The following is a 23,519-nucleotide window of genomic DNA, read 5'->3' as shown; positions in this document are numbered from 1 at the left end:
AGATCAACCGAACTTCTTGTATGCATGCATATAAGCATAACCAATGGACATAAGACACTGGGGGGTAGGGGGGGCCAGAGGATTGTCAAGGGCGGGGAAGAAAAAAAAGGACACATATGTAATACCCTTTGTAATACTTTAAGCAATAAAAAAAAGAAAGTGCTTTGTAATTTTCAAATCACTATACAAATTTAAATATTGTGTTTATTATTGAATATGCAAAATAGTTTTTGGATCCATTTATATTTGAATTTGCTACATCCTAAAAATGATGATCTAGAACAGTGTTTCTCAAACCTGAGTGTGCATTAGACTCAACGGGAGGGCTTGTTGAGCAGTCTCAGATTCCAGAGATCTGGGTAGAGCCTGAGAATTTGCATTTCCAACAGGTTCCTGGAGATGTTGCAATTGCCGGTCTAGGAACCACACTTGAAGTATCACTAATCTAGAATTCAGGGCTGTGTTTCCCCGTATATAACAAATACCTAGTAAATAATACTATGTAAAATATTTGAAATATATTACATTTACTCCCTTAAGTACTTTCCTTATGCTTTTCTTTTCAAGTTTTATCTCCATTTCTAGTAAAATAATAGCCCATTGAATCAGACTCAAGTGTTAATAACGTGTGATAATCTGCAGCATATTTTATGCTATAGCTTTTTTATTCTGATCATGAGACCATTTTCAGTTGAGTAGATTTCATCGCTGAGTGTTCATCTCAATAATTATGGACATTTGAGTAATAAGTCAATAAGTATGTACTTTACTTCCTTTGTGTGTATATAAATTTTTAAATTCAAAAGAAAAATCATAAACATTCAGTCTTTTCCTAAAATTCAAATATTCTCCAAATGAGGTGATTTAAATCATAGTAGAGAAGAAAGGAAGAACGTTGTTACTCATATATACTTTTCTACTCATGTTCAAGGAACACATGTGTTCTAAGTTAAGCTATTTTCAGAATATCTTGCCTATTAACACCTTGGGGAGGCCATTTACACTTTAATAAATTTCTGGAAAATTTATGGTAAATGTCTCTGAAAATAAACCTATCCCTGGAATAGAAATTATTAATAAAGGAACATTTTGATGACAAAGGAAAAATATATATACCCGAGGCTATGCAAGGTAAAATAGGAGCATGTAGAAATGATCTACTTAGAGTATGTAAGTTTCATTGACCTTAAAATTAATTTAAATGAATTGAGTGTCTTTTCCATAAAATGATCCTAAATGTACTAAGAGCAAAATGACTTGGATAGTCACTTTTATTTAAGTTTTCTATTTTAAGACCAAATTTTCAGATCAAGGCTCTAAGGAAGTTGGCTAAATTGGATGATTTCTTTTTTGTATGTATTGTTTTACCAGGGACAGATTCCTTCTTAAATTAGACTAGTTCTTTTCATACAGTGTCTTCAGGAAGTATAGTTGGACCAAATGGCAAGAAATATCAGCCAGAGGGTTTATGCATGCTGAAATGTATGGCTAAAAGAAAAATACATTTTGGCTATTTTTATGACTCTGCAGGAAAATCTCTCTTCCGGTTCTCTACCCTTAGCATGAATCCTCCAAGGGAACTGAAAAAAAGTAATGATGGAAATATTACCAATGTTCAAAGAGTATGTGGTTGTCTCTTGAAGCTTATATCAAGATTGTCTGGCCCTTCCAGAGTGCATGACCACTTCACAGAGACATTGTGTAAAACGCCTGGTACATAAAAATCACATCTTCAAAGATTGGAGGAATGTGAAATGATTTTGACCTCATTTCAGGAATTATATTTCTTAGACAAGGGGCCTATATTACTGTATTTTGGCCCATACTGAGACCCAACTTTGTTATTGAGAAATCTCAGACTGTGAAGATTAGAATCTTGTAATTCACCTTCGTTAAACTATTTTTGAAATGATGTCAATTAAGTACTGTAACTATACTCCTTTAATCTAGGAAACAGTCACCATATTGTAGCAATAAATTACAATTTTGAATTGCAAATGATAAAATTCATTCCTTAAAGATTATTCCATCTCTCCTCCAATTTATGAAATAGAAACTTAGTTATTATAGCTGTGAACACATAATATCCCTAGATTTCTCTTGCTGATAAAACTACCCCTTATTCCATGGCATGCAACTTAGTGAAGATCTGCAGGTGAAAGTCAAGAAATATATTGAAACCCAGGCGAAGGAGTTATATTTAGAATGCCAAGCAGAATTACACAAAAGGTACAAACCGAAGAATCCCTGCAGAGTTACAGAGGAGGAGAATCTGGCCTGTCGCTCAGGTTAGAAGGCAAAAAATGAAACAGAAAAACAAATATCATCTGTTGTGTGATAATGAAGAAAAAAGTTGTGTAAAGGCAGCTGAAGACTGTTTTTATTGTTCTCACTTAGACATTGGGTCCAAGATTCCCAATCTGTTCTTGAATGTTTTTCAAAATCAGGTAATTACTAGGACTTGTGACCTTTTGTTAACAAAATGGCAAAGTCTACAACGTCAGTGTCTCCTGGTGGATTCTTGTTTGAATAAAAAATCTTGACTCAAAGTTGAGTTTTACTTAATTTCTTTACACGACTTTGTAAAACATTTGTAATATTAGTAGCACTAATCTGGTGCTTAAATATCTTTGGTTCTTCTTTTCCACAAAGGAATGGTTTTGTTATATATGTGTGATTAGATATTATATCTTATGACATATCATTTGAAATCTCACAGTTTGAGCATATGTCAGCTATTCCTCTTTTTGCAGTCTCTTTCTTTTCCAAGTGATTTCTTTTTTAGTTTGGTTAAATGTACTATTGCATGGTTAACAAACCAGACAACTTAGAAAGGCATCTCTCTTTACTACATTATTATGGATAAAAGTAACTGTCTTATGCATTTGTATCCTGTTTTTGATTATGCCCCCCCTTTTTTTGCTTCCCTCTTCTTGCACCAATGATAATGACCATTAACTTTCTGTACTTTCAAGGCAATTCATTACGACAATCATACCTACCCATTACTGAAGCACTATTGACTAAGTCACAACAAAATGGATTTAACTCCTTCATGGTTACTTCTATTTATCATTTAGTAGATAACTGTGGAAAACAAAGGAAGTTGAAAAGTTGGTATTTAATACCCCAATTGTCAGTAGCCTCAAATTTTGCCATATGAGTCATTAATATTCTAAACATTTATTACATCAAATGTAAATGGGCTTCATTATGTCTATTACAAACTGACTCTGTAATTTTCATTTCTGTCTATTTTTCTGTCTGCACTAAATTGGGTTGATTTAAACACCTCTGTTCTCCCTCACATCTAAATTAAATCCTCTAATTGCAAAATTTAAAATTAGGCCTGTCTTATTTTTATTTTAAATGTCAGATTCTTGGGAAGAGGCTGGCCTAATGGGCTAGTTAGTAATCACTCAATCAATCAATGCAAGCTCCCCCTTGTTTTTATTGTCAAGTTAGTTCAGAATATTAGAACTTCTCCCCATCTTTGAGGTCTGACAGTCCTTGTGGGGTGTTCAGTATTGATCAATGCTTCACTCACCTTCTTGTGGCATTTGAGAGGGACCACCAACTAGCAATTATATTGCAATCCCTCAATTGTGGTTAGAATGGATTAGATGTTCACCAATTACTGTTCTCCTGATAATAATTCTCAGAGGGTGGGGCTCATCTTGTGAGGTTTTCTCAGATCCTGCCAATCATTGTCAGGAGCTTTTAAATAGAAACACTTTTCAACACTTCAGAAGCTCTTGAAAAAGACTTATACATTTCTCTTTTGTTGTCTTTTTAGGTTTCTCACTGCTAATGACTGCTGCCAAGATATATAAATGGAATGGTTCAGCTAAGAGAAGAATATGAGGTTTGAAAAGTTCCTTTCCTCATGAAAATTTTACTTTCATTTTGTGATTGAGTTGGGACAGAAACTATAAGAGAAGGAAGCAGAGGATCTTTTCATCTAATACAGTTGACCCACCAGAGAGCAGTTGGTTCCTTAGGACAGCTTCCCTGACTGTCTTATGGCTTGAGACCCAGAAACTCAAACACTTTTGGAAGGGGGATTTAGACCTGCTGAGATTGAAAGTAAATGTCTGAATTCTTAAGAACAGATCATATTTGGACTCCATAATTTATGGAAATTAAAAGCAAGATGAATTCTAGAATAAGTACTTATATTTTGAATTTTGCAAAGAACGGGGATTTTATCAATATCCATGAAGAGTAAGATAAAGAACCAGTCCTAGTTTGGAGGGTCTTTCCCGGTTAATCACTGAAAGCCCCCTGTGTTGGGAACCTAAGTCCAGGGCAAACCAGAACAGTTAGTTGTTCACTCAAGAAAGAGATACTAGTATGAGAATAGTAGAGACAGTTTTCATTCTCTCTTTTATTGGGCTTCCTTTGAATTATATGTTCAGATATGCACCATAAGCATTTTGTTATTATATGTTTATAAGTAGAGCTATGCATGTTTTATTTTTTTATTCAGTGAATTTTAGAAATGATTTGATAGATATATCGCTGGAGGAGAGAGGAGGTAAGAATATTCAAAGCCATGGACTCCATCACTTTCATGGATGAAATGGAACAGTTCCTATGCATAGGAGATTTCAAAGCATATTTAAATAGAGGGTCACTGATATTACCACACTCATGCTTAGACACATAGTTATTTCCTCAAAATCAGTGTTTCATCATTTAACCTGATCATGGGCAAAGGCAGGCGCGACTTTGTCTTGAGAAATCCACAGAGTGAACGATCCACCTTGAGAGTTCATTTGATATCTCTATCGGCATGGATGATATATAGCTATGTTTATGAAAGTTGGCATATATACAGAAACCAAGATGGGAATTTGAATCTCTCTGGAATTTTTCTCAGATCAATTTAATAAGATATTTATGAAGATAGTTTTTCTGTGGAGCTCCTGATTGGGCTGAATTGCATTGATGCTATGTACTGTTATAGTGCCAGAGGAACTGAGCAATCAATCGTGGGGAAGTACAGGAACACTGATAGTCAGGGTCCAAATAGCTAGGACTCAGAAGTAAAACTTGCTTAAGATGGTGTTTTATGTGATGCTGTCAGCATAAGAATTATGGGGGTGGTAGGCCTCCAAATTCACATGGAGGAGAATTTTCAAATACCTATGTTGAAGGTAGAGAGGAAAGAAATGTAGAGAGTTGAAGCATAAAGATCCTTCAGTACAGTATATGCTATTTCCTCCTACCAGCTCATGTCTTCTTTTTAATTTTTATTTTATGTTATCTTTGCCATCAAATAACATAAATTAGTAGTAACTCAAATAATGCAAAGATATGACAAAAGACATATTTTAACTAGTGCGAAAACAAAAATCAAAATTTGATTAGTGCTGTAAAAGAGGCTCTCATACCAGTTGGTGGGATTAAGAAAGATGTTACTGAAGATGGAATTAATGAGGTGGATCTTGAAGGTTGGGAGCCTGTCAGTGAAAAAAGGGGGAGAATATTTTGGTCAAAGGGAATGGTATTAGCAAAGCCTCTGGTTTGCAAGAGCACAAGGAAGAGTGACCAACCCATTTTTCTGAAATGTCCGGTAGAAGTAGAAGAGAAATGATTCAAAATTAGAAAGATAGGGTAGGATTATAGTGAGGAAGATTTTAGGTGACAGAATGAAGGTGTGGTATAGTATGAAATGGGGGAAATCTGAGAGATTTTAAGAAAGAAAATAGCTTAATTAGCATCTTGATTAAAAAACCCACTAATTTGGTGGAGGTATAAAGACTGCATCGAGTAAGGAAAGACTGTATGCAGGGAGATACGTTCAGCAGCTCTTATGAGGGTAAAACAAACAACAACAAAAAAGAACCAGCTCTGAAGAGCCGACTGAGACTGGAGAAAAAGGATCAGATTAGAGGGTTACTGATGGCAGTTGGACTCTATAGCACTTGGCACCTTATGGCTTGTCAGATGGAGGGAGAAGAGTAGAAAGATAATTCTGAATTTTGCACATGGATGAATGGAAGGTGGATTGCTGGTTCAGAGAGTAGAAATAATAGGAGAAAGAATCGATTTTTAGAAGGAGACAGGTGGTGAACAAGTTGAATTTTAAAGGACAGTGGGGTAGCCATGGATAGCTCCCCTGAAAAAGCTGTGCAATTTTTTTTTCCTGAATGAAAACCAACTCAGGAAAATAATAAAAATAATTTTTGAGGGAATATATAGAAACATATACATATACGAAAACATATTTGCAACTAAATTATAACTAAACTTTTTTTAATTCTTAAACATTTTTTTGCTGCTTATTATTGCTACAGGGGTTTTATCTGTTTGTTTCTTTGATAGTTTTTTTTATTACCTAAACTAGACCACATAATTTTTAAACATGTTTTTTATTTATTAGTATTATTAATTTTAGAGAGGGAGGGAGAGGGAGAGAGAGAATTATTGATGTGAGCAAGAAACATTGAATGCCTGCCTCCTGCACACCGCCTTCTGGGGATTGAGCCTGCAACCTGGGCATGTAGCCTGACCTGAAATTGAACCAGGGACCTCTTGTTGCATGGGACAGTGCTCAACCAACTGAGCCACACCAGCAGGGCAGACCAGATATTTTTTTGTGGATGTTGAGAACTGATAGTGTACAGACAAGGGATTTGCAAAGTTTGGGAGTGTAAAGTTAATTTGGCATGAAAGTTCAGCCTCAACCTAAGACTGAAAATATCTGCCCTATTCGAAGAAACCAAGGTGCTGGTTAACGTACAGAGGAGTGGTGCCATTAAGGCTGCTGGCTGAGAAAAGGAGGCTCTTTGTGATTGCAGAAAATGTGACAGCATGAAAGGAGCTTGTGGGTTTAAAATACTATGTAAAAGACAGAGTGCACTTTTCAGCTGCTAATGACTATGTTATCAAAAGGGAGCATGCATGCTGTCCCACTTTCCAGAGAGGGGAACAGATGTGGGGTTCTCCTGAAATCTTTACTCCAGGGTCTGTTCCTCTTTCATGTCTTTGTAACATAGTGTCTAATGATTTCTAAACAAACTCCTAACTGCATTCTCACCAGTAGTCAGCTGTTTGTAGCTAAGCCGTGGCGTATTTCCTAGCTCTGTCAGTGGTTGTGATGATGGTAGAACTCTTGGCTAGAGAACTATACTAGGAAAGATAGGCTAGTCCATGCTGCAGTAACAAATACACCCTATAATTTCAGTGCTTTAACACAGCAAAGCGTGATGAAAGGCAGCAGAGATTCTTCCCCAAGCTGTGATCAGAGATCCAGGTTCACTCCCTTTGGTGCCTCCACCATCACAACACATGGCTTCCAAGGGAGCCACCAAAGGGTAAAAGAGATTCAGAGGAGGCACTGGGTTCTAAACTGCCACCACCTTCAGGTGATTTGTGTCACTTCTGCTTAGAGTCTTATGGGGGCCAGAACTAGCCCTAATTAACATTAGATTATAATGTTAACCTAACTGTAAGAAAGGCTGGGAAATGTCCAGAACCATATTTAATAAGTAAGTGTTTCTGCTACAATCCAACTTCCTAGTCACACAGATCCCCTTGCTCTTTTCATCCCACTCATAGAACAAACTCAACCCTTCTTCAAGGAGATGGTCTAAACTCGTTCAATCACTGAATCACTGAATCCTACTCAAAATACAGGAACTCTGTACTCATGATAGCTTCTGAATTAGATCTAATTGTGTCTTTATTTTTTCCAGAATCCTATGAACTTTAAAGATAAATTATATCTACTGGAATACTTTAATTAGACAAAGGGAAGGATTGGAAACAGTCCATAGACCTTGTTCATAGCAAATCTGAAACCCCACTGCACAGAGAAGATGAAGGCCCTTACCTTGAAGTTGGGGTGGGGGGCGAGGAGACAGGGAATGGGTGGGAATTTCCTTAATTAGGTCCTGATTCTACTCTATTCTTTTGTCTATTGTTCTCAGTGGCCCCAGGTGAGGAGGATGCTAAGGAATGCGCCTTCTGTAACTTTAGTACCTTCTTCTCAGCTGATTTCCTGGTCTTGGAAGGCTGGGGGCCAAAGAATTGTTTTAAGTCTTGAGCAGACATATGATTATAAACAAGTCATGTGGTTTCTTTGGCAATGCAGTTACTTTGCAAACTTAATAGATTTTAAATTAATTTGTTTCCAGTAAATTTCATGTTCCAGGTACCTACCCATAGTTCTTTTTTTAATCCGTTAATCTTCTACATGCCTTTGCTCCTAATATGCTTTCTCTCTTATTTTATAAGGGCTACCTTGAGACTATTAAGCTTGAATTTAAAGGCCATATCCTTAATTTGATCTTTGTAATGAATCACTCTATTAGCTCAGACTGTTTGCAGTATCATAAATTACAGGCTGGACATGTGTCCTGATGTAGGTTTTGGAAGAGACAATATGTTAACATCATTTACATCCATGGTTCTCAATGCCTTCCAGGGGAGATTGTCAATGTCTCATACGTTTTTTATTTTTATGGAAGCATGGATGGTGCTACTGCTACTGGTATCTAGTGGGTAGAGGCCATGGATGCTGATAAACATTCCACAATGCACAGGGTAGCCCCCATAACAAAGGATTATTTAGCCCAAAATGCCAAGAGTGTCAAAGTTGAGAACCCAACCTTCCAATGCACACAGACATATTCTAGAACCTCCCATCCTCAGCTAGACCAGAATTTTTCAACAGTTTTTAGATAAATTGAGAGAGCTATTCACCTCTTTCAGATTTCTTTGAAATACCTAGGATTGATATTCTAGGACATTAAGCTAAATCCAGTGATAGTTCACCACCTCGGAGGAAATTAGCTATAGTTATTTTACATGTTTTGATATAGCTATATGATATGTGTCCTTAATACAATTCTAAGCTGATAGCTGCTATCTAACTATTTCAGAATAAGTTATTTGCAATGTTTCTTGCCATGAAAGGTGGCTTCTGCAATATATAAATGTTAAGCTTATCCTTTAGAAAAAAATTAGAAGTCTAAAAAGTTGGTCAAATATTACCTTTCTGGAGGATAAAAACCTCAACTTAAAATTATAGAAATATAATTGACCAAATATAGTCATGATTATGGGCAAAAGTAAATTACAAAATAAGAAATTCTAAAGTTTTCATGTAAAGTAATATTAAAACTGTATTCCTGGGAACTTCTCTCTCTCTCTCTCTCTCTCTCTCTCTCTCTCTCTCCCTCTCCTTGAAATAGTTTGGAGCAATTGATAATTAATTAGCATTAGTTTTATGAGCTAACATTGTTATAGAAGGTTAACTTGATCTTAAAGTGTACTACTAAGTGAAAAAGTCCAGAAAAAGTCCAGAAAAAGTCCAGAAAAGTTTTTTCTATGAATAAGTTATTGTTCAAAATTACTAGTGTTATCTCCAAAAAAAGTGTATTTTGAGTTAGAGGATTTATATCATCTTGGTCTTCTAATCCATTATCAATACTTTTTCCATTTTTATCACTATATCTGTTTCCTTCTGGCGATCATCTTAGCTGTACAGAGAAGGAATACTTGAAGGAAATGCCCCTTGGGTAATATATCTGCTCCCCAAAGCACATGTCGTCATAATAATCACACACTTACATTGCTCAATAAATATAAGGGGAGTGTCTTACAATCTGCTACATTATTTGCACTCCCTATGCCTTATTTCCATTTTGCCTTTTTTGACAGTTTTAGATTTGAGGCACATGGATTATCACTTGTTTTAAATGACATATTATTTTTGCAGAGAAGAAAAGGAGCCAAAAATTAGAGAAACTGTCCAATTTCTTATAAATGGGAATATCACAAGTAGAACACCAGCTTGCTCACCTTGTCCTTGGCCCTAGCATCAAACTCTTATATGCTATGTCTTTTTGTAGTTATGAGTAATACCCCAAATATTTTACAGCACAGTCATGAGTCACAAAGCAGAGGAACTATAAATACTCTTGTTCTCGAGAAACAATGATGCTATCTATTCTTTCACATTCACCCACCTCATCTGCTGTTTTATTTAAGGTTAAGCTCTTTTTTAAAAAACTTTTTCCTACTTTAAACATTTAATCTCCAGTATAAGTTGTGTTTTCTAGTAAGCAGTTTATTTGATCTGATGCTTCATAAATGTATCTAAATCTAGCTCATCATGCATTGCTAGCTACACCTAAGCATACACACAAGTCTGAATTACTCTACTCCTATTCAAGGAAAAGAACAAAAAGTAAGAATGGTAGACGTGTTTATCATTAATATCCTACTGGGTTAATCAGCATCCTTCAGAATGCTATGAGACTTTTGATGTAGTCAGAAAATCACTGCCTTGATCTATAGACCTCTCTTTAAACACATACATACTGTACAATGGTTACAGTGTTTGAAAATGTGATCCTCCAAATAAGGTAGTAAATAACATTAAGTTACCAACTTGTCTCTTTGAATAACCTAATTCCATGCTTACTTTTGAATCTTTCAGTGAGGCATTTATGTTTAAAATTTATAGCTAACACTATACATCTATTCTAAAACTAACTACATACAAACAAGATTGGCTTTTTAAAATGACATGTGTATTTCAGAATTGTTAAATTGTTGAGTACTTGTGAATGTGAGAACATAAGAGTCATGGTAATTCACTGAAGGAGAGGACAAAGGGAAAAGGATGATTTACAGGGAAAACTCAGATGTTAGATTGAGACAACCTGAGTTGAAAGCTGAGTCTCCAATTGTGCAACTCTCTCAATTTCTTAAGAGCTTTGATCCTCAGTTCACTCACCCATAAATGTGACATAAAAATACCTCTGTCTTAGAGTTTGAGGTGTTAAACAAGATGGAGCCATACCTGGGACATAAAAACAACACAATTTAAAAGTTCAGTTTCATGAGGACTGTGGAACTCTGGTAAAATCACTGCATTAGTTGTATCATGGTTTGCATTTCAGTTCTGGAGTTAATGTATTCAGGTATGTGCCTGGCACATGGTGGGCACTCAGTAAATGTTGAATAAGAAAATGCTGGCTTAAGCAGAAATCTTGGAAGTTGACTAGGAATTTAGTAAAAGAGAAAAAAAATACAGAATGGGAATAGGTTCATCATTTCTTTCTTGACTATCTTTAGATTCAGGATTGATGCCATATTTCCTGTAGCAGAAGAATACACTGCCTGATCATTTCAAGTTTATTATTCCTTGATAATTATATTTCAAGTACTTTCATTATATATTTGACTAATCAAGGCATTACCTTCTCCACAACCTAGTTTTTCCATTGAAAATGAAATGTTACCAGTTTCTCTGAGTTGGAAAATTTACATTAGCTCTGTCTCTGAAGGGGTTGGGGGGGTCAGAAGTGTGGGAAGGTGAGGGGTGGCTGCTTCCACCCTGCCATGCTTTGATATAGGCATGGCACTGGGTGTCCCTGTGTGCTTGTCCAGTAAATATCCCTGTGCCAGAGAAGTGAAATATCAAATAGCAAAAAACTTGCCATGCATGGCAGATGGAAAGAGAGATTGAGGAGAAAAGCTAAATGGGTTCTTTTTTAGTCTTTAAACTGCATTTTCCCCCAGTTTGATTAAAGAGGAACTCCACTTCTTCATTTTGCAGGAGCCTCACCAATTATGCAGCTCATGCAGCTATATGTAGCGGAATCTTCACTTCCTCTCTGGCTGTATCTGGTAGAATGTGTCTTCCTCACACAGCTTTGCAGCCTCACTGACCTTCTGTCTGTTTCTTCTACATCAGCTATTTTCAACCTTTTTCATCTGATGGCACACATAAACTAATTACTAAGATTCTGTGGCACATCAAAAATATCTAATCTTTTTTGCCAATCTGACGAAAAATAGGCATAATTTTGATTCATTCACACTGAACTGTCTAAGGAGGTTGAAGATATAAGCTGTTAGCAGGAGCAGGAAAAAGAGATCCCTATATATCTGAAGGGGCCACCAATAATGTTTGCCATGGCATCCAGCTGGTAGAAGTAGATAAACTGCAGGTGATTGCAGCCAGAGAGCAGAGTCTTTGTAACCTCTAGTAGTTGTCCATTTCATAAGAACCAGGACATAAGACAGAAATAGAGCAGGGACCACACAATTATTAAATTTTATAGAGATGCCAAAGAAAACAAACTAATTGGGCTTGGTTCGGTGGAATTGGAAACCTTGGAGACCCACAGCTATATTAGATTCATAGGCACTAACTTCAGTGCCTTAAGGAGGAAAAGGGTAGTGAGGCAAGGGAGCAAAACATTCACAGAAATAGTCCTCAATTATTCATTAATATATTTGGGCACACACTTATAAAGTAAAAACATATTTGAAATTGCGGTGATCCCATGGCATCACATGGCATAGTACTATGAGCAGGAAATTTAGGTTTGATTTTCATCTTACTGCATACAACTATTCATCACTTTCACGTATGTCATGAAATTGCAAAATATCTTTGAATGGAAGATTTGAGAAGATGCACACAGAGAAAGTTCACTCTGGAGAAGAACAAAAGGAGTTCATTTCAGAAAACTTTGGCTGTACATAAGCTGTGTAAAATATTTAACATTAAAGAAGTCAACACCCATTGGATGAGGAGCAGCAGCTCTCAACCTGTGGGTCGTGACCCCTTTGGCGGTTGAACGACCCTTTCACAGGGGTCGCCTAAGACCATCCTGCATATCAGATATTTACATTACGATTCATAACAGTAGCAACATTACAGTTATGAAGTGGCAACGAAAATAATTTTATGGTTGGATCACAACATGAGGAACTGTATTTAAAGGGCCAGAAGGTTGAGAACCACTGAGGAGTAAGGTGTTTCTTTGTAGCAGCTATTCAAAACAGCCATATGAGAAATGGCTGCATTAAAACTTTATGAAAAAGAAGATTAAATTGCCATAGACAGAGGGAAACATTTAAAGAATGGACCATAAGAATACACATCATTTAATCATTTGATAATAGCCTTGACCAGTATTTGTAATAGTGAACACACTGAAGGATACACTTTGGATTAAGACAGAGTTGGTTTTAAATTGTAGTTTGGTTCCTTGTGTATTTTATGACCTTGAGTAAGTTACTTAAACTCTCTGAGTTCATTTTCCTCATCTTCTCTATGGCTGTTGACAAGTTTTTATGAGGATAGAGTGATATATATATATAGTATCTGACATATAGTCAGAAATTGCTGGCAGGTAAAAGAGATCCCTTTCTCCCACTCCCCAATGCTTGAGGCCTTCTGCTGCCTTTGATCCACAAGGTATAGGCATCTTTACTTTCAATTCCATCTTTGTTAGTGGCAGAAGGAATCAGTAGCTATCAAGTGGTGGATGAACACGAATAGATTCAGTAGTAGGCCTGGATGGTTTGTGATTGAGTGAGCAAAGGAGGGAGCAAGTGGATCAAAGGTTAAGGATATAACAGAAAGTTCTATGATTCCCAATGAAAGAGCCCATTGAAGTGCATGGATTCACACATAATACATTCCTTAAGCACATAATAGAGTCATAATGTTAAAGTAGAAAATATAGACACATGGTATACAGAGTTTTCTTTTTCCCTTGGGATATAAAATATGTGATATAATATCTAATTATATCTTGCCATTTACACACAATCTTCAATAATTTATTTTCAGCATTTTGTACAAGGTTCTTAATTTTAAATTTGTTCTTCATAATTGGGCTTAAACCTAATGCAAGTCTGATTGGGGTTAAGGTGTGCCATAATGGGAATGCCTAATGATTTCATCTTTGTTTCAACTGTATTAAGCTTTTGAGACCTATGATTTTTATCACTATTATCAGCATTTTCAATGTTCCTTTTCTATTCATTTTGGCAAAATAATAAGGGCAAAGAGCAAAAAATATTCAAATAATTGCATGAAGCCTGCTCTTACAGACAAAGATGGCATGGCTGCCCAAACAGAACTCTTGGCTGTCAGGCGGTGCCACCACACATTAGTGCAAAATGTTCGTTGATCTGCTGATGTATGAAAGTCTGGATTTGGCATACAAAAGGCACTTTGGAATGTCGATGTATAATGCATGAAAGTGTTGGCTGTTCTGAAGCTGAAAATATGAAAGTCGGGGACAGCCTGTATGTATATGAACAAAGAAAAGGAGACAGATATAGTTAACCATGTCTGAGTTTGTCCTAGAGGTGTTAAGGAAGACTCCCAAGTGGAGGTGACTTTGAGTGCAGTCCTTCAGGGTGAGTAGACTTGGACTAGGGATTGGCCCACAATCTAAATGTGAACCCATCTCGGAACTGTCAAAGAAGGTGGCGTGTACAGGAAGGATGAGGGCAAAACATAGAGTGTGGGAAGAGACAAGAGGATGTTAGTTTGGAAACAGAGTTTGAAGAATCCTGCATGCTATGTCAAGGAGTTTGTACTCTAATTTGTAAGTCAGTGGGTCCTTTTATGGTTTAAAAAAATGAATAAAAAAGTTAGGTGATTTCAGTTTTAAAAAATCCGATTTCATGCTTTTCTCAAGAAAATACAACACTGAGTCTCTGTTCCTATGAGGCAATACTTGGCTGGAAGAAATTTGCTGCTGCCGTTTTCACACAGGCCTTCTGCTCTCCATCTTCTTTTCTTCTCCTTGTCTGGCTTCGCTCATAAATGACCTGCCTGGACTCGGCAGGCATTTAAATCCGTGGGCTCTGAATGTGGTGGGGACTATTAGAGAGTTACAAGAAAAAGAATGATCAAAGAAATTTGTTTGAAAATTTTATCATAAATTGGATACTGTGTTAGACTCTGCACAGTAGAAATACAGGTCTGGGAGCCACACGGAAGATGATTGGAGTGGATGTGTTGAGAGAAAGAGAGACACAGAGTGAAAGAAAGACACTAGAAAGACAGAGAAACAAAAGGAGATTATTTAGAATTCCAAGTGAGAGGAGGAGATCTGCATATCTTCTGTATTTTTGTGAATTACATAGCACTAGACACATTGCCTTGCATATAATAGGTACTCAATAGATGTTGGTTGAGTTAACATATGTGCTGATAAACATTTAATCATTGTGTGGACTTTTTCATGCAGTCTTTGGGCCCTAGTTTATCATTTACTAAGAGTAAGTAAAGAAGTAGAATTTGGGACAGTTCCAAGTAGAGACTGACACTAGAGATTTTGTGTAAATTGTTTTCAATGTTTGACATGGTACAGATTAAGCAATATTGAATCTTCTCCAATTTCAAATTCTGCATTGATTTTGAGAAAGATTACCTTCAAAGTCAATTGTATTGAGCATGTGAGGGTTAATGAAACGATTTGTTTTATATTAGTACTTTTAATTGTTTTATAAAATACTGAGTAGATTCCAATCCATATTTATAAAGTATTGGTAATGCACAAATAATAATTATTCAAGTAATGCTTGTGTACAGATCACAAAATTACAAAATAAAATATTAAAATTTCTGAATCCATTCCAATCTCATGTAACTCAGAGAAAAATCACTACTCTGAATTTGTGTTCATCATTTTCTTGCCTTTCTTTATATTTTTAACCTTATGTTTCTAATACTAAATCATATAGTGCTTACTTTTGCATGTTGTCTTTAACTTTTCATAACTGGAATAATACTGTAGATATTCAGTGCCTTACTTTTTTCACTCAGTATTAGGCTTCAGAGGTTTAGACATTGATGCAGGTAAATGTAATTAATTGACTTTCCATTATATGATGACACCCTGATTTATTAATCTATTATATTTTCAGTGGACATTTGCTAATATGAATAGTGCTATTATGAGTGTTCACCTAATGTGAATATATGTGTTTCTTTAGGGTTTAAAACTAGAAATGGAATTTCTTAGTCAAAATCAATGTGACCCTTCAAATTTGCTAGATGATCTCAAACTGTTTCCCAAAGTAGTTTACTGATTTACACATTGACCGGTAGTATATACATGTATGAATGTGTAAATAATTGTTTGCATCAAATGCTTGTCAGCACTTGGTGTTGTCAGACTTAAATTTTTTGCACATCTAGTGGGTACAGGATGCTATCTTACTGTACTTTTAATTTATATTTCTTTGAAAAAATAATGAAATTGATCACTTTTTTATTTTTTTATTACCTGTATGGAATTCCTCTTTTGTGAAGTGTCTGTTCAATTATTTGCACATTTTCTCTTCTGTTTTTCTTATTTATTAGCAGAACTTCTTTGGAAATTCTAGATCCTATTCCTTTGTTACATATGTTAAAATCATTTTCTCTTTTTCTCTGGATGGTGTCTTTTATTTAGTAGAACTGCTTAATATGAATGTGGTTCCCAATTTTCAGTTCTACCTTGCATGGGATGCACTTTTTGTATAGGTTTGAAAAAGTTTTTTTTATTAGTGAGTTTATAAAACAGTCTACTATAGTATCTTATAAAAGTTTTATAGTTTTGTTTTTTTATATTAAGGACTCTATGACCACTGGATTGACTTTTGTGAGGTATGGGGTAAAAATTCAGTTCTATCTATTTTTTCCATATGGAAAATTGCCCCAGCACCACTTATTGTGAAATCCATATTTTTTCCATTGATCTGAAATGTCAACTTTGTCACAAATCAAGTTTCCATGAATGTGTCGGGCTTTTTCTGGTGTATTTTGTTTGACTAGACTATTTTTCAGCCTTTGTGGCAGTACCACAATGTCTTAATTTCAATAATTTAAAAGTAACTATTGATATCTAATAAGAGATACATTGCAACTTATTACTCAGGAGAATCTTAGCAATTCTTAGCCCTTATCCATTTCTAATCAGCTTATCAAGTTTTGCTTAAAAAATTTTATTTAGAGATTGTTTAAAATTTTATTGATAAATCTGGGGAGATTTATGATATCAAATCTTTCAATCTAAGAACATCTCCATTTATTTGTTTTCTTTAAATTTTAATAAATTTTATAATGTTCTCTATACAATTTTATAGATTTTTTGTTATATTCCTCAGACTTTATATATGTTTATAAAACATTAAATAACACTTAAAAACATTGTACATTCTAAATTTGTGGTTGAGGTATAAAAAGTAAAATTTAATTTTGCATGCTATTTTGTATCTTGCGTGCTTGTTAAACTGCCTTCCATTCAATTCACAAGAGAATTTCTATTTGCCACTGTGTGGCATCTGTTTGTATTACATAGTTTGGGACTGCTATAAATTTAATTGTGATGAGATTAATAGAATATCTATGAATGTGAATTTTAGCTAAAAACCCATGTGTAAACTGTCTTTTGCTTATGAAATCTCAGGGGAATACCTTTAATTTCACTTCTGCTATAAAGGTTGGACCTTTGGGGTTACAGCTCTTTAGGAATTTTCACATAGACTCCACTTCCTACCCAGAGTAAGCCCTGATTTTTGTCTTTTGTCAGTTAAGTTCCTAAAATCAGGAAAAAGAAACTTTAAGTTTACTTTGTTTGTAAATCCTTCAGGAGAAACCTAGTTTCAGCAATTCTTTTAACACTATTTTGCACCTTCACTTAGATTTTAGTCTGAATATTTGTTATTTTCTTGTGAATTAAGCAAAGCATTTAAGAAGATATTAACATTTTTACAAATTCTTCAAGGGGGTGGAGGGTGCCATATTGCCAGAAATGGGAATCTGACTCTACTTTTTGACCAGCAAATATGAATGTAAAATTTGGAGGAGAAAGAAAAATTATCATTGGTTTTATTAATTTCCTTATCCCAGGGTCTCTGCACAGGCAAGCCAGGTAGGAGAGTGATTCCTGACTGTAGCACAGAGGCCAGAGAGAGCTGCTGCTGTGGAGAAGGTTGTTCTCAGGGAGGCTGGCAGGAGTCTCACTGTGCAAAATGGGAGGGAGAGTCAGTATGTGTATCGCATATAGGGTCACCAGGTTAAATACAAGATATCAGATAGGGTTGCCAGATTACATACAGGACCTCTGGTTAAATTTGATTTCAGATATACAATGACTATTTTTAAGCACATGTACCAAATATTCTTTTGCATTCAATTACCCCACATCCCAAATATCCAAGGTATTTGGATAGAGTGGAGATTATGATTTATGAGCATCTATTGTCACTGATAGCTTCAGAATAGTACTTTGTAAATGTTATTGTGTTATTCACATCACCATGAGGAGGACCTTGTCACACTGTAGATTCTGATTTTGTGGGTCCGAGGTGTGGCAGGAGATTCTGCATTTCTAATGTGGATAGGCTCTGCTTTAAGTATAAACATGGAACCTCCCCTTCAAATAAGATAAATTTTAAACAACAATCTGTTCTCAGCAGACAAGAACTTCCTGTTGCTCCCTCCTGGAACCTTCAAGGCAGAAATATTTTGTAAGCATGCTTGTAAATATGATTGATAAATTTTGGCTATGTGTTTAGTAGGTCCAATTCTTGTAGCTAGCCCTTCCTAAAACATACTCTCAAAATGTCACCTTAGTGTTAAAATGCTGAGATATTGGACCCCAATGCTGTTCCCTTGCCCACTTTATATGGATATATGTAGTTCAGGATGCTTCACAGGCCAAGTAAACATCAGTTTGCCATATGTGGTATTCCTTGGAAAAATTCAATAGAAACCCAAGGGGAGGAACTATTTTGGATAGCAAATTCTAAATAAGTCACAGCTTTTTCCTGTATGTCCCCCTATGTTTAAGGCAGAATCCCCTTATAATTCTTGTCTAATGTAGTTTCTATTATACCAATTGCATTGAGGGGAGTTTTTATACCTGCTGAGTTTTTGTATGAACTGCACGTAGCTGTAAATGGGGAGATAGTAGTGTAACAGAGATAGAATGAAGAGACTTGCTAAATTTTATAAATACTCCCTTTCTACTCTTACCTCTGGCCAGTTCCAAACTAAACTTACAAAAACACATGGGAATGCCTGGAATAAAGGGAGTAACTCTCTGGAGTTTGATTTTCCAACATTTTTGTTAGAGGCTAGAAATGTTCTCTTCGTTCTTTGGAAAGCCTGTTTTAGTTTTATTCATGAGATGAGAGGGTCATTCAAATGCACAAAAAGTTCAGAATGTTCACAATAGTGCAATATAACATTACTAATGAGTGTGATTTCCATATCACCTTATATCCTGGATCTTTTTATCTGTAGGTGAATTTTTGTAGAATTTTAAATTTGCTTCTATTCCATAATAGTGCAATATTGGTCATTATTTGCCATTATTCTGCAATGTTGTTTCATTAATTTTTCCTAGAATTACCATGAAAGTAAATGCAGATCATGATATATTTAAAAAACAACAATGAAAAAAAATTTTTTCTCCTAATTCATCAAATGTCATTGCTTTTGCATGTGAATGATTATGTCTCATTAATGGCTCTGTGATGTAACTCTGCAATTAATATTTATATATTAGCTACAGTATCTGTACTTATGGAAAAAAGAATTATATAGTATAAAACTGAATGTTTTTAAGCATTCAAGTAAACCAAAAATATTTCCTCAAAAATGTGTTGAAAGGATGTAACAATCTAGCATGTGATTTTAATTAATGTCCAAGTAACTAAAAATGCATTTAGTTCATAAAGAAAACATATTGACATCTAATTATGGATCATAGAGTTTGGTGCAGTGAAACCGTAGTGCATCTGTTCAGTGAAAACATAATCATGGAGAATACTAAATGGCACAAAATATAATGAAAAGTTAAAATAATGCACAAATAAGACCATTAAAAAATCACAGTGTGAAACTAAATAGAGTTGGAATTTAGCAAGAGAGGTCTGTTGGCTCTGGAGTTATTGATAACAGAGATTTTCAGATTCATACAAAACTTACTGTGTTAATCTTAACGGTCTTGCAGCAGAATCATCTCTCTCTTCTCCTTTAATGAAATTTTTTTTAAGTAGAGGGGGAAATTCCATTAGTCCACTTTCAGACTTATAATATGTATAGATTTAACTAAGGGTTATCTTTTTGATAAATCATTTTAAAAATTAATAATGGGCCCTAACCGGTTTGGCTCAGTGGATAGAGCGTCAGCCTGCGGACTCAGGGGTCCTGGGTTCGATTCCGGTCAAGGGCATGTACCTTGGTTGCAGGCACATCCCTAGTGGGGAGTGTGCGGGAGGCAGCTGATCGATGTTTCTCTCTCATGGATGTTTCTAACTCTCTATCCCTTTCCCTTCCTCTCTGTAAAAAATCAATAAAATATATTTTTAAAAAATTAATAATGGCAAAGACTAACAAATGTCAAGGATGTTGACTTCATTTTTATAATATCAACCCCCTTTTCTCAATTTCTGCTGCTTTAGTTCAGGCCCTCACTTCCTCTCACATGAGATTTCAAGAGCCTCCTCAATGATCTGCTAGCTGGTTCAATTGGTTCATGGTGGACCCCAGACCTCCTGATCTCTTCCCTTCTAATCTACTCTATACCTTACCAGCAGTGGTTCTCAAATTTGAATTTGCATCTGAATCACCAGGAAGACTTGTTAAAACACACAATGTTGGGCTGCTCACCAGAAGTTCCAATTCAGTTGGTCTGGGAATAGGTCCCAGAATTTGTGCTTTTAAAGATACCGAGATGATACTGATGTTATGGGTACAGAGACCACATTTTGAGAACTCTTAATAATCACCTTAAAGTAAGTCTTGCCCCAGTACTTCCATTTTCAAAGCCCTTTATTGGCTTCTCATGGACTTTGGAATCAAGCTCAAACTTAGCAAGGTTTGGGGGATATCTACCATGCAACCCCCAATTTACCTTTTCTGTTCATCTCCAGATTGTCTTTTCCTGGGTACTTGATGCTTTAGCAAACAGAACTGTTATAGAACATGCCCAAATACTTTCTACCTTCCTGCATTTGTATTGCTATTCTAATCTGCCCAGAAACCCCTTCTCATTGTCTCCATATTTCAATCATTCAAGGCTCAGCACAAATGCTCCCTCTGCATGAGCACCTCTGATTTTCTCTCATTTACATAGCTCACAAATAATGTCACCTTCTCTGAACTCTTCCCATATTTCATTTTTCCTACAGTGATTTCTACTTTCTCTATTGTTTATTATATTTACCTGGCTGCATACAGAAATTATTTTATTAGCTTGAGAAATTATTTTATTATTTTGGAGCAGAGCTTGAGTTTTGTCATCTTTTCTAGCACAATATCTTTAAATAGAAGTTACCAATAAATATTTGTGGATTTTGTTATTTATATAATGATCATGAAAATAGCAATGATAAAAGTGATGATGACAATAATAATCCAAAGTGTCTGTACTGCACATTTCATTCTTTTTCCCTTTGTCTGTCTTTAGCATCAGAAGAACAGATGGCCATCTTTTGTCAGTACTTGAATTCTGTTTCTAAGAAACATTAATTCTGCACCAGACCTCACTTGTTAGGCAAAGCTTCTAGTAAGGGGACAATCTTTGAATTCATCAGATGTATCTTGATGCCCTAGTTCCCCTTTTCCTCACTTTCAATCATTTAATAGCTTCATTTTTTTTTCTTTTTTTCATTCCTATCTTAAACTTATTCACATTGAGATGTAAATGACTGCAGTAGCTCTCTTCATTCATGATTCATTCAATAGGTATTCACTGAGCATCTAGTCTGGGGCACTGGGAATCCAGCATGAATTAGACAATATCTTGTAGAACTTTTATTCTTTTCAGGGTAGCAATAAATAAACCAACAAAAATAAGTAAATACCAGGTGTGAGCAATGTTGAGCAGAGAATTAGAATAGGGCAGGGAAAGGTGAATAGAGAATGACAAGCTACTTTAAATTTTGGAGTCAGGAAAGGCATTTCCTGGAGGAGGTGACATCTAAACTGAGATCTGAATTTAGGGCAGGGCCATCCTTGGCAAAGAGGGAGAGTAGGTCCAGGGAGAGGTAAGAGCAAATTCAAGGTCTATACAGATGGGGATGAACTTAGCATGTTATGTCTGGCTCTCCTCAAAAAGAAGGAGTCTAGAGAATGAGGTTGGGGAGAGAAGGAGGGACAAGGTCATGTAGGATTTTGATATCCTGGTAAGATTTTATACTAAGCACAATAGGAAGCATTTTGAGCTGAATCTGACTTACAATTTAAAATATTAACAACTCTGTTGTGTGTTATAGAATAGAAGCAGGAAGACTAGTTAGGAGATTGGTTTTTCCAGGTGAGAGAAAATGATGATTCAGGATAGGATGGTGAAGGTGGAAACACAGAGAAAAATTTAAAAGGGATCTTGGCAGGGCTTGCTGATGGTTTCACTGTGAAGTGTGAGTAAAAATGTGGGTCATAAGTAATAGTTAGGCCTAAGGCTTGACTAATTCAAGGGTGATGGTTTCTTTATTATTATGGGGAACACTTAAGGAGATGCAGGTCTAGAGGTAAAACCAAGGTTTCACAGTGTAATGTGCTATGTAGTAGTTAGCATCACAGACTTTGATGTTAGGCATATCTGAATGTAATTCCTAGTTTAGGTATGTTCTAGGTCTATTTCCTTCAGCATAAATGAAGATCAATATTAACATAGATTGTGAAAATGAAAAAATAGACAATCCATAGAGAACACTTAGGTACCTCAGAATTATTACTAAATTAGAGACTTGAATATGAAATAGATATTTTTCTATTGTCCAAATTTTAATACTTTTGGTTATTATTTTATGAAATAAGTCCAGGATCTTATCACAAATTGCAGTTTGTAAATTAAAAACCATATTTGTATTTCCTGACCAATTCAAAATCTAAAATGTTCAGATTTTTAAAAATATACCACATTGTTGTTTGAAGTGTAATAATATGTTGCCTCCTAATGATCAATTTGTCTGCTAAGACCTATAGATATTTATATCATTGTCCAGTATGAAGATTGGTAATTTTTACATCTTTCATTATCCTATGTAGTTTTCTTTATAAATATTCTGAACCAGCAATTATCCCTTTATTCATATACTATTAACCTTAATAAAAAAATGTACTACATTCTGGCCTTCAACAAATACTACTCTTCTCTTTTTGGTGTCTTCATCAAACATAATTCATGAGTATCTCTTACATTTTTCCAGGGTCCTAATGAAAATGGAAGTCTGGATTCTGGACTACTTATTATCATGGTCAACTTTTTGAGAGGAGTATTGTAGGAGGGATTACAAAGAGTAATTTTTTCCATATTTCTCTTTTTTTTTAAAAGCTCTGCCTTATGAGAAGTAACTGTAAGCAGTTGGGAGGAATGGAGCTTGCAATAGTACTAAGGTCATTTTTAAAACACCATTTGAACAAAACCTTTGTGTAGAAGAAATCTATGTAAGTTTTGAATACCTAGAATTTGTATAGGCTGTTGATTGGTCAATATTGTGTGGTCTCACATAAGCAACCATGGACTTTCTAAGCAGACAAAGGAGAGATCATTTTCATTGATCAGGAGGATGCAAGTAATCTTTTTTATAAAAAGTTTATTAATGAAAATGCTGATGAGAGAAAAATCAAGAAAGAAAGATAACTTGCATGTATCTCTTTCTCTCAAACTAGAGTCCCAGTGCACGAATTTGTGCATGGGTGGGGTCCGGCCAGCCCATCCCTATGGGGGCTGATTGGGGGTGGG

The 23,519-nt window shown here is 35.5% G+C and overlaps 1 long non-coding RNA gene across 2 annotated transcripts in view; it reads left to right on the top strand.

Annotated features, from left to right (window-relative positions):
• Window positions 1-23,519, top strand: part of LOC102250128 — a 211,792-nt gene that overhangs the window by 65,395 nt on the left and 122,878 nt on the right. For both annotated transcript variants that reach the window (XR_313880.2, XR_001363141.1), the window contains exon 5: window positions 3,797-3,865. This is a non-coding gene — a long non-coding RNA (uncharacterized LOC102250128). The remainder of the gene's footprint in view (window positions 1-3,796; window positions 3,866-23,519) is intronic.

This window comes from Myotis brandtii, unplaced genomic scaffold, assembly GCF_000412655.1.
Source record: "Myotis brandtii unplaced genomic scaffold, ASM41265v1 scaffold344, whole genome shotgun sequence".
In the NCBI taxonomy this organism is placed as follows: Eukaryota; Metazoa; Chordata; class Mammalia; order Chiroptera; family Vespertilionidae; genus Myotis; species Myotis brandtii.
Note: the sequence above shows the minus strand (reverse complement) of the source record. Positions and strands in the feature narration are given on the sequence as shown.